Consider the following 13,691-nt stretch of genomic DNA (forward strand, 5'->3'; position numbering starts at 1 on the left):
GAGACGGGGTTTCACGGTCTTAGCCAGGATGGTCTCGATCTCCTGACCTCGTGATCCGCCCGTCTCGGCCTCCCAAAGTGCTGGGATTACAAGCTTGAGCCACTGCGCCCAGCCAAGACTAGCATTTCATAGTTAATTTATAATTATGCATTATTCATAATTAAAAGGAGTATGTTTAAATATGTAAGTGTTCTTCTGTGTAAATAATTAGAAGTCATTTGGAAGCTTATTTTTAAACTATCTGCAAATCTTTTGAAGCCAGATTTAGTGCTAGGACAAGGCTTGCATTTGTGGTAAGCGTTTAGAGGTCTGTAGTTCTAATGTATGCCTTATAATTAGCCTATTCAGAGTTTGATTTATTGATTTGTATTTTTAGAGGCAGAGTCTTGCTCTGTCTCCTAGGCTGGAGTGCAGTGGCACAATCATAGCTCACTGTAACCGCGGCTAATTTTTAAAATTTTAATTTTTGTTGGTACTGGGTCTCAATATATTGCCTAGGCTGATCTTGAACTCCTGTTCTCAAGCCTTCCTCCCACTTCAGCCTTCCAAAGCACTGGGATTACAAGGTTGAGCTACCACACCTGGCCTTGTTTATAGTTTTATGATTAGGCTTTATTTGTTTTTGTCATTTTGCAACCATGTTCATGGATTCTTTCTGTCCTGGATGATAGATTGCTGTCTTTTTGAATATTCTAGGCTCTGATTAGATTGTGGGGTAGAAAGATAATTGTTTTCTTGGCAAAATAAGAAATTCCAGGTAGACATTTCTAGATAGCATTAGCTTTAAAGAAAGGTAAGTAAACCGGAAGAAAAAGTTTTAAGAGTTTAATGAACTAAAATAATCATTAAGGGGTTAAATAAGAATTTTAAAAAGATAAAATTAGTATAATTAATTTTTTGCTACAAACAGTTTTCAGCAGTGGTTATCCTTTTCTCAAGATGGTGAGTAGAAATCTAACCTATGCCTTCCTTGTAATCATTCTTGCATATAAGAAAGGTGTCTTAAGACTTCAGTATAGCAGTTATCAGGAACAGAACAGGAAATGCAGCTTTGCTTCGCTTGAGTGAGCCTCTCTTCTTTGCTACAATCCAGGACTATGAGTTTATATTTAACTCTCCTTTGCTTCTTCCTTCAGAGGTAGATACCCTTGAGAGTGCTGCATACCCACTTCCTGCCTTTTAATGGGGCTTAGGAAGGGCACTACAAATGTGTGGAACTAGGTTGTTGCTTGGGTTTCCTAGTTCCTGTATCTAGGGACTTTGGGACTTTAGAGGCTGCCTTTCTGTGTTGTTGGAATTGGATATTGGCCAGCTGGGTATATACAACTTTCTTCTTTTGCTCTGAGGTAACTTAACATTTATTGGTGATTAACTAGAGACATTTTCTTGTATTTTCTTCAGATTTGACCTGATGAAACACTGGGATGATTTATTTATTTAGATTAGATGGCGATTTCAGTTTCATATGATAGACTTTAAAAAGTCTTAGTGCATTATTTTAATGTTTTATAGCTTATGACCCTAACAAGTTGTCATAATCATTTAGTGTATTATTTTTTCTTGGCATAGCTACTTAATGACCCTTATTTTGTTAGATTATTTTTAAATAATCTAACGTGATCTCTATGCTTTGGAAACAACAACAACAAAATCTTCATAGGCACTGTGATAACTGCTTTCATACTGTATTATCTCTTAATTCTTTGGTATCTCAACTAGATAGCTATTGTTCCCATTTCAGATGAAGTCACTGGTGCTCAGACAGATAAAAGAAATTTACACAAGGCAAATTGGAGCTTTGGATTATTTGGATGATTCAAGTTTAGCTAACTTCAAAGCCAGTTAATTTTTTTTTTTTTTAACTACAGGAAGCGTTTGGTGAAATAAGTCTTTCCACAAATGATTGGTACTGCATTCTCAAGATAGTCTTTGACAGCCAAATTTCTAGCACCTTTAGTAGATGCCTTTCTTGGCCCTATAACTGTCTCAAGTATCTATATTAAACCATTGTTAACTTTATTCGTGATTCTTATAGTAATGATTAATAATATTAGCTAATATATATATTGTTTAGCATGTACCAGGAGTCATACCAAATACTTCATATGTACAAACTGATGTGAAGCCAGTGGCCAGTGTCTGGCACAGAGTAAGCTCTCAGTAAAGTATTAGTTGCTTTATTGTTATTAAAAATGTGTCTGGCTCGCAGCACTTTGGGAGACCGAGACAGGAGGATTGCTTGAGTCCAGGAGTTTGAGACCAGCCTAGGCAACGTAGTGAGACTTTGTCTGTCTTTAAAAAAAAAAAAAAAGTGTCTTAAGTTTCACAGTAATAGAATAAGTACCACTGGTAGTCCCATTTTACAGATAATGAAAGTGAGGAACCAGGCATGGTGGCTCATGCCTGTAATGCTAGCACTTTGGGAGGCTAAGGTGGGAGGATTACTTGACGTCGGGAATTCAAGACCAATCTGGCCAACATAGCGAGACCCTGTCTCTAAAAAAAAAAAAAAAGAAAGAAAGAAAATGAGGTAGTAAATGGTGGAGATGAATTCCATATATTCTGAGTCCAGAGTTAGTGACATACTGCCTCCAAAACAGACATTTGACCCTGCTTAGCTTTTGTAAATAATGCTGTTGCATTTGATTAGTTTTGTTCAAGAGCCACTCCAGAATATTTGTTCTTCAGTAATGTTGATTAGGTTCAGACCTATTATTTGTAGTTAAAAATAGATTTTCAGTGAGGAAGGACTTCTTTCAAGACTTGAAGATTATTACAGTCTGAATTATTAGATAGTCTAGTTGTGTTTTGCACATCAGTAAAATTAAAGCAATGTAGAGAGGAGAGTTATGACGTAACATTGCCAAGTTTATATTTTGCCAGATGAGAAGACAATTTTAGAAGTATAATACTGTCATAAATAAAATTATGATGACATAATAAAAGATTTTGACACTTGGAAGAAGGATATAACAATGAAAGGATATTTGGTTGCCTTCAAAATGGTGGGTGAATAACTTTGTCATTCTCCACTGTTGTTGCTTCCTGTCTGTGTGAAAATGCCCCTCGTGCTCCTGGATGCTGGTGCTTGTTCCACATGTGGAGCTACTCTCCTACTGAATGCTGTGAAATGCTTAGTGTTGCACAAAAGCTTGAGGAACATAAAGCTCCATGATTCTTTTTTATTTTCAACCTACTTTATGAAAGTTCTAAAATTCCTTACTTAGAGAGAGCCTTTCTGTGTAGACTATAACAAAATTCATCATTCTCATTTGGGCCTTTTCAGGGCTGTTTTCATACCTACAACTTTTGTGGCACTCTTACTCTAGGCTCTTTACAATTTTATTTTATTTTTCTCTTGCAACTAAATACATGGAAAAACCTGTGAACAGGGGAGTCAAAGGCTAATAATCAGAACAGTTAAGCAGCATTTTTTTTTTTTAACCTAAGACTGCTGGATTTGATTTGGATTGTGCTGGCAAGTGGAGTAGTATAGAGAAGGAAGATTGATTTCTAATTCCCACTTAACCAATTACCCTGAATAACTATTCTGGGGACTCCTACAGTCAGTGTGGTTTAGTGTAGAGAACGCAGGATAAGGGGATATGGCCTTCAGGCTCTGGCACTGTTGGTTACATAGCTGTGTTATTTTGGGCAAACCACTCAATCCCCTTGGCCTGGCATCCTTAGATTAAAACAAAGAAAGTGAAAAAAGAGGGAATTATGGTAATAAGATTTCTTAAAGCTCTACAGACTTATGTAAACGAACACATTTCCACTTCCTACAACGTATACAAGTTTCCTATATGATTTCTTTTATTTCTGTATAGTTTGATGTCTGCTTGTATGGTTTAAAAAATTATATTATTGTTACCTGATATTTAAGTCTCATCAACTGATCCCAATAGAAAGTGGAGTGGAAGGTTAGGAAGGTTTGCTTGTATTGCTGTGTGTGTGTGTGTGTGTGTGTGTGTGTGTGTGGGCTGTAAAATATTTGCCCATTGATAAATTATTTGGAGGAAAAATAGTACCTATTAAAAAATGATAGGCAGCTTCACTGATCATCAAAATTCATTCTACTCATTGGGTTGTAGCACTTAAAATTATGTCTTTTCTGTTCCCATGATATAAAATAGTATAGTTCATCCTAAGGAGCCAAGATAAAGGCTATAACTAACAAACATTAAATGAACATGGTATTACTATGTATTTGTTCACGTCTGGTGTAAATACTTGATATCAAAAGTCTTACAATGATTTCTTCTGCCCTCCATAATTAGGGCAAACACTATGAGTTCTAACCCTATTATATAAGCTCGGAGATTCTATTTTACTTTCTTAATTACAGAAATATCTACTAATTTCAGCAATAATTCCATGCTTAAAACCTTACAATTAGGATACTCATCACTTTCTTCTTAGATTAAAGAAATAAAAACAAAGTGGCTTATTCTTTTGGCATTTGTTTTTTTATGCTCATTTTGGGTTTTTGAAATTCCTTCCAAAAGAAAAAGACTTTTTCTCAAGCCACTGAATTTTTTTTTCTAAGGCCTTTATCCTCTACTGATATATTATAATAGAAAATAGTGTACACTTAAAACAGTTAAGAAGAAAATATCTAGTAATGCATTCAATATGGCTGTTATTCCATTTTTAAAATTTAAGGTAAAAGAATATAGAAACCTTACTATACTACCCTATAGATAATGTCCGTGTTTTGAAAATCTATTGGAAGTAATCTAGCTGTGTTCCTATTTGCCAGTCAGTTTCTTTCCCTGTTTCCTATAAGGAAAGAAATAAGAGTGGATATTATTGCATGTACTCACCAGTTCTTTTGCTGGGTCAGCCTTTATGCCAAGGTAGGTCTTAAGGAAATTTATAGAGTCTGCCTTTTTGATCAGATAATTTTAATCTACAAGTCTAGTTTGTAGGTTCTCTTCTTGGACTGATTTTACAGCTTACATTCCTGTGTTTATAACGTTGTGGGGGCTGGTTTCAGCTGAAGTTGATGTGATTGGTCACTTAGCCTGCAGGGGGGCCAATTAGCTCTGATCATGTGGAAAAGAATGCTGGTTTGTTAGGAGGTCTTTCTTTACCCAACACAAACCTTAACAACTCTGGAGAAAGCCTCCAGAACTGACTTGGAGAAGGGGTGCATTTTTTCCCTCTAATCAGGACCGGTCTTTAGTAAGTTTGATAATCTTACTTAAGAGTTTATTTGAAAGTTCAAAGGGATGAAATTCCCTGCAAGATTTATTTTCAGCCGTCTTTCCTTACATAGCATGTTGAAGTGTGAGATACTTCCTTTACTAATCTTTTTTCTTTTTTTTCCACCATGTGTTTGGGGAAGATTTATTTGGATAAAGACTTATAGGCATAAATTAAGGCATTGATGTTCTTAGTTTTCTTCTCGTGTGTCATCAGAATGGCTACCATTAGTTCCAGAACTAGTAATATAGATAATTTGGTTATCTGAAATCTTTTATTTTTTTTGGCTAGGAAACAAACCTTTTTTTTTTTTTTAAGGCTGTATGCAAAGACCTTGAATAGGAATAAAATTAACTGTTCTGCACCTGACACTTTTAAAAATACACACCTGTGTGAAAGAACTGAAGAATTTTCTTAAGGCTTATTTTAGTGATGTTTAGGAGATGTTTCCCTGATCAGTGTGATGAAGTATAGTATTAATAAAACATAGTGTACGGTGTACAGAAAATGTAACACAACACTGAAATAGCGTTTAGCTGGAAAATGTGATCCAGCTTGTCAGAATCCTGAAACGTGCTGTGGTATGGCTTTGTGCAATGCTTTAGTGAACAGTGCTTTTCTCCTCCTCCGTTAGCTGCTGATTTTAAAACTTTGACCAAACCTCAGATCACATGTAAGAGGATCTGAGAAACAAAGACTGTGATTGTTCAAAGTAAAATCTTGGAAGGCCTGCTGGGAAAATTATTAATGTAGACTAATATAATGCTACTTAGAAAGTGAAATCCGCCTTTGTAGAATCCTCTCCGTCCCCCCCCCCCCAAATTTAAGAAATATATTAATTCCTTCTTTGTTTTATTAATACCAAATACTTCAACACAAGTTCAGGCACAGCATTTAGAAACACTGACCTTCAGAACTAGGGAAGGTAAAGTATAAAGAAGGGATTTGTGGTGTGATGCTCATTCCCTGCTTGCACTGGTAGGAATTATAATGTATATCAATTTCCAGCTAACTAATTGAAGAAAAACAGAACAACACAACAACAACAAAAAAATAATAGAACAAGTATAGTATAATCCTGCTTATAGGAAGCAGAAGCACTTGAGTGTATCTGTCATGTGTTTTGAATATACATTATATATTTTTTATTTTCATTTTTTTAGACATAGAGTATTGCTGTGTCACCCAGGCTGGAGTGCAGTGGTGTGATCACAGCTCACTGCAGCCTTGACTTCCCAGGCTCAAGTGATCCTCCCACCTAATCCCCCACCCCCTGTAGTAATGCCACCACATCTGGCTAATTTTTTATTTTTTGTGGAGGCAGGGTCTTGCTGTGTTGTCTAGGCTGGTCTTGAACTCCTGGGCTCAAGCTGTTCTCTCAGTGCAGCCTCCCAAAGTCCTGGGATTACAGGCATGAGCCACTTCACCTGGCCTGAGAATATACATTATAGTAGGCAAGACAGATGAGGATTTTATTAAACTTTAAAAGTCTTTTTCCATAGTATACTTGGTTCCAATATATTGAGACAAAAATGATTTGGCAAAATGATCTTCAATTAAGAAAGAAATGTCGTAAGTGAAGCTTTCTAATTTCTGGATTTCTACAATTTGAAAGTCTTGCTATGGTCTATAAACAGTGATTCCTAACTGCTAACTGTGAATATTGTAGACCAGCTCTGAAGTGCCCACTCAGGAGCATAGCACTCCCTTTACAATAGCCTGAGCATTTAAAGTCATTTCTGGTTGAAGTTACCAGGTTAGCTGGTGTAGGGGAAAGAGAAGACCTTCTCTCTTCCTTTTGAAGGTTTGAATAATTGAGTCCAAAATATAAACCAACAGTAGGTAGACTTAACAGAAGAAAAATAGTTTATGTGCTTATGCCCAAGAGTCCCACAAAACGTGAGACTCGAGGAAGGACCAGATGATTGAAGTTCTTATAGCATTGGAATAGGGATATGGAGGTCCTGGGGGAAGGTATTGACTGACACGCTATGGGAAAATGAGGGGAAGAAATGTATGATGAACAAAAGTTGTCAAGTTATTGAGATAAAGTCTTTCAGGTATTAAAAATTAACTTGAGGAAGATCGTTACTGGTCCTTTTAATCTCTTATGTGATAAGGTTAATCTTTCCTGATTGATGAAATTCTAGGAAGGGGACAAAGGAATTTTTTGAGTTAAGGGGGCATCAGAGAAGGCCCCTCCCTGTACTTGCTGTTCCTCAAGTTCTCTCAGTTTGCAGTAATGAGCATACCAAAGCAGCATATTTTGGGGTGGTGTTTTCTGGGTCTCCTTCACTGAGATGACACGGATGTTGGCACAAATGATATGCCACCTTCAGCCAAAAACTCATGGTTCTTCCCATCTAGACAATTTGTTATTTCTGTTGTAGCTGTTTCACAGTAAGGTAATTGGAAATGGCTCTAAAACATTTCTTCTGTGAATGAACATAAATGCTAAATACCTGTTCATAGGGATGGATTGTGTCTCCAAAATTATAATGATTAAATTAAGCAAGGTACCAAGACCAGGTAAATTATTCTATATTAAATCTAGTCCTCTGTCCCTAAAGACATTTGATTTTCTTTCCGACTGAAATAATTCACTATATATCTATAAATGTATCACATTTTTCTTGAGAACAATAACATCTTCAGTTGGAGTGCGATTTCTGGCCTATGTAAATAGATAATCTCACAGCTTTAAAACTTTAGCCCTGGTCTCCATGTTCTTGCTTACATAGTGTACTTAGCTTTCTTTTGAAGATGCGTAGTCTCTTTCCATTTCCACATGTCCAAGCCAACTACTAATTGCCTTCCCACAGATTTCAGGCAGCCTCTGGGTGTGTACCAGCAGACAGCTGAGCATGAGGGCTGTAGGGTTATGGTACATATTCAAATGGCCTGAGGACCTTTTTCTGAGATTCTGATACACTGCAGCTTCTACAGTCTCTACTGTTTTTTCAGGACTCAGATTAACCAGCTGAGCAGGTTATTTATTCCTCAGGGAGAAAGTTGTAACTCTCTGGGTATAGAATTTAAACTGCTCTGTCCTAGCCACCCTGAGTTTTGTTTATAAGTAATTGTAGGGGAGAAGGGTGGTAAATATCAACACTTGGGTGGGATGCCCTTTCACTGTTTACTTTGGTGTTAGAATATTTTTTTGGTGTTGATCAGAGAATATATATCTGAATAGAGTAATACAAAGTCACTCCTTAAAAAATTTGCACATAAACAACCTTCAAAGTCTGTCCCATAATTCCACTTTTGCTTGTGGAGATTGGGCAGTTGTAAGCTCCAAGTCTCACAGCTGTAGATTTTGTTGGCTGAGTGCCTCTTTGCTCCATCTGAAGTTTTCCATAAACACTATTTTTGGCCGTGGGTCAAACATGCACACAGGTGCCCTTTTACTGCTCTTTCTCCTTAGGAAGTCCACTCAGTTAGACCAGGCAAAAACCAACACTGCATTTTAATTTAATTTAATTTTTAGGTGAATCCTATTTGGACTTAATACGCTAAGATTGAAACAACCAAGTATTTATTGCCACTGGGGAAATTATTTATATGTGTAGTACATATGTATTTTAGCACCTTTACACAATTTGCTTTTAACGTAAGGACATAAAATATACGTTTTCTTCATAGTCATGTTTGCTATATTGAATGGAAAAAAAAGACATTTAAAATTTGTGTTTCTTTGCCTTTTGAGGGTCACAGATACCTTTAAAATTCTGACAAAAGCCATAGACCCTTTTCCCTGAAAGAAGAAGAAAGCATGCCAGCACAGAGTGCACTTCCAGTGCAAGGCTTCACAGCCCTGAGCTCAGGGCTTAGGAATATTTGGTTCAGGCATGAGTTTGTAAATAATTCAATACGGTTTACTTTAAAATCATCTTGTTTGTAAATCTGTTAAGATTTTAAAAATAAGTCAACTGAAATACAGTATTTGGTTAGTCGACTTTGTCATGGTGCTGACGTTACAGAAGGAGGAAGCCTTTGATTTTGAATGCTGAGGAAGGGCCATGTAACTCTCACTCAGTTTAGTCTTCGTTACTATGAATTTTTGAAATTTTTAGACGTGAAGGGAACTTAGATGTCATCTTCTAAACTGCCCATGAATGACTAATATTTATCATTTATTTATTTTTATTTTATTATTATTATTTTTGGAGACAGAGTCTTGCTGTGTTGCCCAGGCTGGAGTGTAGTGCTGCAATCTCGGCTCACTGCAACCTCCATCTCCTCGGTTCAAGCGATTCTCCTGCCTCAGCCTCCTGAGTAGCTGGTACTACATGTGCACGCTACCAGGCCATGCTAATTTTCAGTATTTTTAGTAGAAACGGGGTTTTGTCATGTTGGCCATGCTGGTCTCAAACTCCTGACCTCAGGTGATCTGCTCGCCTTGGCCTCCCAAAGTGCTAGAATTATAGGAATGAGCCAACATGCCTGACCTATTATTTATTTTAAATTATATCAGGAATAATATATATAGATATTTAATTCACATTACAAAGATGACAGTCTCCTTGGCACTCCCACCCACCCATCCAAATTTGCACAAGTAAATCTGTAATCAATTTGGTTAGAAGGGATTTATTTTAATATTTTAGGGGATCGCTTAGATACACTATAATTTTTAGTTATATTAGTAGTAATTGGAAATGTGCATTTTTATGGCTGTGTTTGAAGTCACCTTCTAAATAATTTCTAGAATAAAATTTTTATATTGAAGAGGTTGGTCTTAACCGTTTTTTTTTCAGGGGCATACATTTTGAAATCATTCTGTGGGAAGATGAAAACAAATTTAGTTCCATGTCTCCCCTTTTTAAAGATGTTGACACTTTCCCCAAGATGTATCATGCATGATTTGTCTACTACCCTTTTAGCTTGTTATACTTGAATCCCGGATCTCCTTCTTCCCATTTCAGTTTCTCTAGAATTTCTGGCTGCTTCCAATGGGTCAAATTTGTGAGTGAACCATTAAGAATCATTTAGTGTGGAAATAAACCATAGGTTAGGAGTGTGAACACTGCCTAGGTTCTGTTTCTGATTTGGTTATGATTCAGCTGTGTGACCTTAGGAAACCAACTTACAGGTATCCCTGTCCTTGCAGAAGCAAGAGAGTTAATGATGGTTGACTTAATCTCTCGTGGTTATTATGAAGATCGGATGAGATACATTAACACATTTTGTCAGCTGAATTAGGTTGTTTATTTACCTGTGTGTCCATGGACCTGGAGATCAGGTGCTGTATCTGAGCCTTATCTTTGTTTTTAATCCTGTGTCTCTAATTGTGTTTGTCTATAAAGGAGTGAGTCATTTAATGATTGCTAGAGGTTTGAGAAAAACAAACAAGCAAACAAATGGTGAATTAGTACTATTTCTTCCTTAAAATTTTTTTTTACGTTTTAAAAATTATAGATAAATATAGAGATGAGGTCTCATCATGTTTCCCAGCCTGGTTTCAAACTCCTAAACTCAAGTGATCCTCCCTCCTCAGCCTCCCAAAGTGTTAGGATTACAGGCGTGAGCCACCATGCCTGGCCGGTAGTACTATTTCTTTGGAAGAATATTCAGTAGTAGTAAACAGAGTTGAGCATACTGCCACCTAGCAGTTTTGATGTTAAATATATACCCAACAGAAATCCAAACATATACTTCCAAAACTCATGTCCAAGAATATTCATAGAAGCACAATTCTTATGATAGCAAAAAGGTAGAAAACAACTTAAATGTCTCTAAGCAGCAGAATAAGAGTAATACAGTGTGGTTTGTTTATACAGTGAGATCCTGTACAGCAATGTAAAAGACCAAAATATTCCTTGTAACAATGAGAATGAATCTCCCATGCTTGCTTCGGCAGCACATGCACTAAAATCGGAACAATACAGAGAAGATTAGCATGGCCCCCGTGCAAGGAGAATGAGTCTTTCATAATGTTCAGCAAAAGAAGCCAGATATAAATGAATATTCCATTTTATATAAAAGTTTAAAAGCAGACAAAACTAATATTTGGGGCTGGATACTAGGATAGTGTTTATATTGGGAAGGGCTGATTTGGGAGGACACATGAAGATTTTTGAGGCTCCTTAAAATCTTTTTTAAAAAATCTAAGGTGGTAGTTAAGTTATATGTATTTGCTTTATGAAAACTCTGTCGGTTGTACATTTGTGATTAGTGTGCTTTTAAAAAATGTTTTCTTAAAGAGGTGGGGAGATGAGTGAAGTCCATTTAAAAGTTCTTAAGGTCTTTTCACCCTTATGAAAATAAGGACGGCCCCTGGAGGCAGAACTTACATGGCTTGATGAAAAATGTGGCTGTACTAACAAAAGAGAAACAAATGTAAAACAACCTTGTGATTCTCAAACCGTTGGAAAACCTGTAGCTCGTAAAGTTTGAATGACCAATTCTGCATTCCTTGTTTCAAAAAGGATTTGAGGCAGAAAATTTGAAGATAAAGAGGAAAGCAACACCAAAGAAAGAATGATGAGATTTGGAGTCATTAGACCTGGTTTCAAATTCTGGCTCCAATTATTTTTTGTTTTGTTTTGTTTATTATTTTTGTTTCTTTTATTTATTTTTTAAATGTGTTGTTTTTTATTCTTTTTTTTGGCTCCAATTCTTATCTGCACACTTTGACTAGTGAAGACCCATTTCCTCATTTGTGAAGGATGGGGTGGAGGTGTTGTGGAGAATGAAGTAGCCTGAATTTACATGAATACTAGTTCCAAACCATTCTACTTGAATATTGGTTCAACCCATTTTGAACAATACTTGTTCAGAAATTTCTGTAAAGGAGCTTAAATTTTGTTTCTAGGTGATTATTTACACATAATAATTTCTTTTTTTTTTTTTTTGAGACGGAGTCTCGCTCTGTCACCCAGGCTGGAGTGCTGTGGCCGGATCTCAGCTCACTGCAAGCTCCGCCTCCTGGGTTCATGCCATTCTCCTGCCTCAGCCTCCCCAGTAGCTGGGACTACAGGCGCCCCCACGTCGCCCGGCTAGTTTTTTGTAGTTTTTAGTAGAGACGGGGTTTCACCATGTTAGCCAGGATGGTCTCGATCTCCTGACCTCGTGATCCTCCCGTCTCGGCCTCCCAAAGTGCTGGGATTACAGGCTTGAGCCACCACGCCTGGCCTTTTTTTTTTTTTTTTAGTTTACTAAGTCAGATCTAGGTGTGTGTGTGTGTGTGTGTGTTTGAGACAGAGTTTCGCTCTTGGTGCCCAGGCTGGAGTGCAGTGGCACAATCTCAGCTCACCACAACCTCCACCACCCGGTTCAAGTGATTCTCCTGCCTCAGCCTTCCGAGTAGCTGGGATTACAGGCATGCGGCACCATGCCCGGCTGATTTTTTTGTATTTCAGTTGAGATGGGATTTCTCCATGTTGGTTAGGCTGGTCTTGAACTTCTGACCTCAGGTGATCTGCCTGCTTCGGCCTCCCAAAGTGCAGGGATTACAGGTGTGAGCCACCACGCCCAGCCTCAGATCTATTTTTTTACTTGTAGCATCAATAAAGTTTACTTAGGTACCAGTAGCAGTTACATACAAGGTTCAAAAATTTAGCTCCCTGAAATTCAGCATCCCTGAAATTCAATGGATAGGATTTTCTCATAACATGATCACATTTTTAAACAGCCTATTTAGGGCAACAGTTGGAAATATGTGATGAAGAAACTGAATAAATTATGCAGAAGTGCCCTTCTGCATAATTGACTAAGAGGTCAAGGCAGAAGGATCACTTGAGGCCAGGAGTTCAAGACCAACCTAAACAGCATAGCAAGACCCCCATCTCTGCAAAAATTAAATGAAATGAAATTTTAAAATTAGCTGAGTGTGGTGGCATGTGCCTGAGGTTCTAGCTACTTACACAAAATAATTTCTAAAAGCTGCAATATAGTTTTTGATATATCAGATATTACATAATAACTACAATAGATTTAGATTATGACTTCTCTGGTAAGCCAAGTGATATAATTTGGATGTTTGTCCCCTCCATATCTCATGTTGAAATTTGATCCCCAGTGTTGGAGGTGGGGCCTGGTAGGAGGTGTTTGGGTCATGAGGGTGGATCCCTCGTCCCCTCCCCACTGTAATGAGTTCAAGAGTCTGGGATCTCTGTCATCTTTCTCATTCCCTCTCTCACCATGTGACATACTTGCTCTGACTTCACCTTCCACAATGAGTAACAGCTTCCTGAGGTCTCACTGGAAGCCATGCAGATGCTGGTGCCATGCTTGTATAGCCTGCAGAACCATGAGCCAAATAAACTTTTTTTTTTAAAATAAATTACCTAGCCTCAGGTATTCCTTTATAGCCATGCAAAATGGACTAATAAACCAAGGAAAGCCAGAATATAATTCTGACATTCCAGACACATCCTGCAGGTAAGAGCAAGGTCATAGATAATAAAACCCTTGCTTGGTGGTTGAAAACAGCAAACATTTATTATCTCAGTTTCTGTGGGTTGGGAATCTAGAAACAGCTT

At 37.4% G+C, this 13,691-nt stretch overlaps 2 protein-coding genes across 3 annotated transcripts in view; one reads left to right on the top strand and one right to left on the bottom strand.

Moving 5' to 3' along the window:
• The window catches only part of KCNJ13 (potassium channel, inwardly rectifying subfamily J, member 13), a 10,594-nt gene extending 5,647 nt beyond the window's left edge, over window positions 1–4,947 (bottom strand). For both annotated transcript variants that reach the window (XM_011952020.1, XM_011952021.1), the window contains exon 1: window positions 4,827–4,947. The gene's annotated coding sequence lies outside the window, so the exon portion shown is untranslated. The remainder of the gene's footprint in view (window positions 1–4,826) is intronic.
• GIGYF2 (GRB10 interacting GYF protein 2) overlaps window positions 1–13,691 on the top strand; it is a 129,033-nt gene that overhangs the window by 38,454 nt on the left and 76,888 nt on the right. The window lies entirely within an intron of this gene.

The sequence above is a fragment of the Colobus angolensis genome, unplaced genomic scaffold, assembly GCF_000951035.1.
Source record: "Colobus angolensis palliatus isolate OR3802 unplaced genomic scaffold, Cang.pa_1.0 Scaffold33, whole genome shotgun sequence".
In the NCBI taxonomy this organism is placed as follows: Eukaryota; Metazoa; Chordata; class Mammalia; order Primates; family Cercopithecidae; genus Colobus; species Colobus angolensis.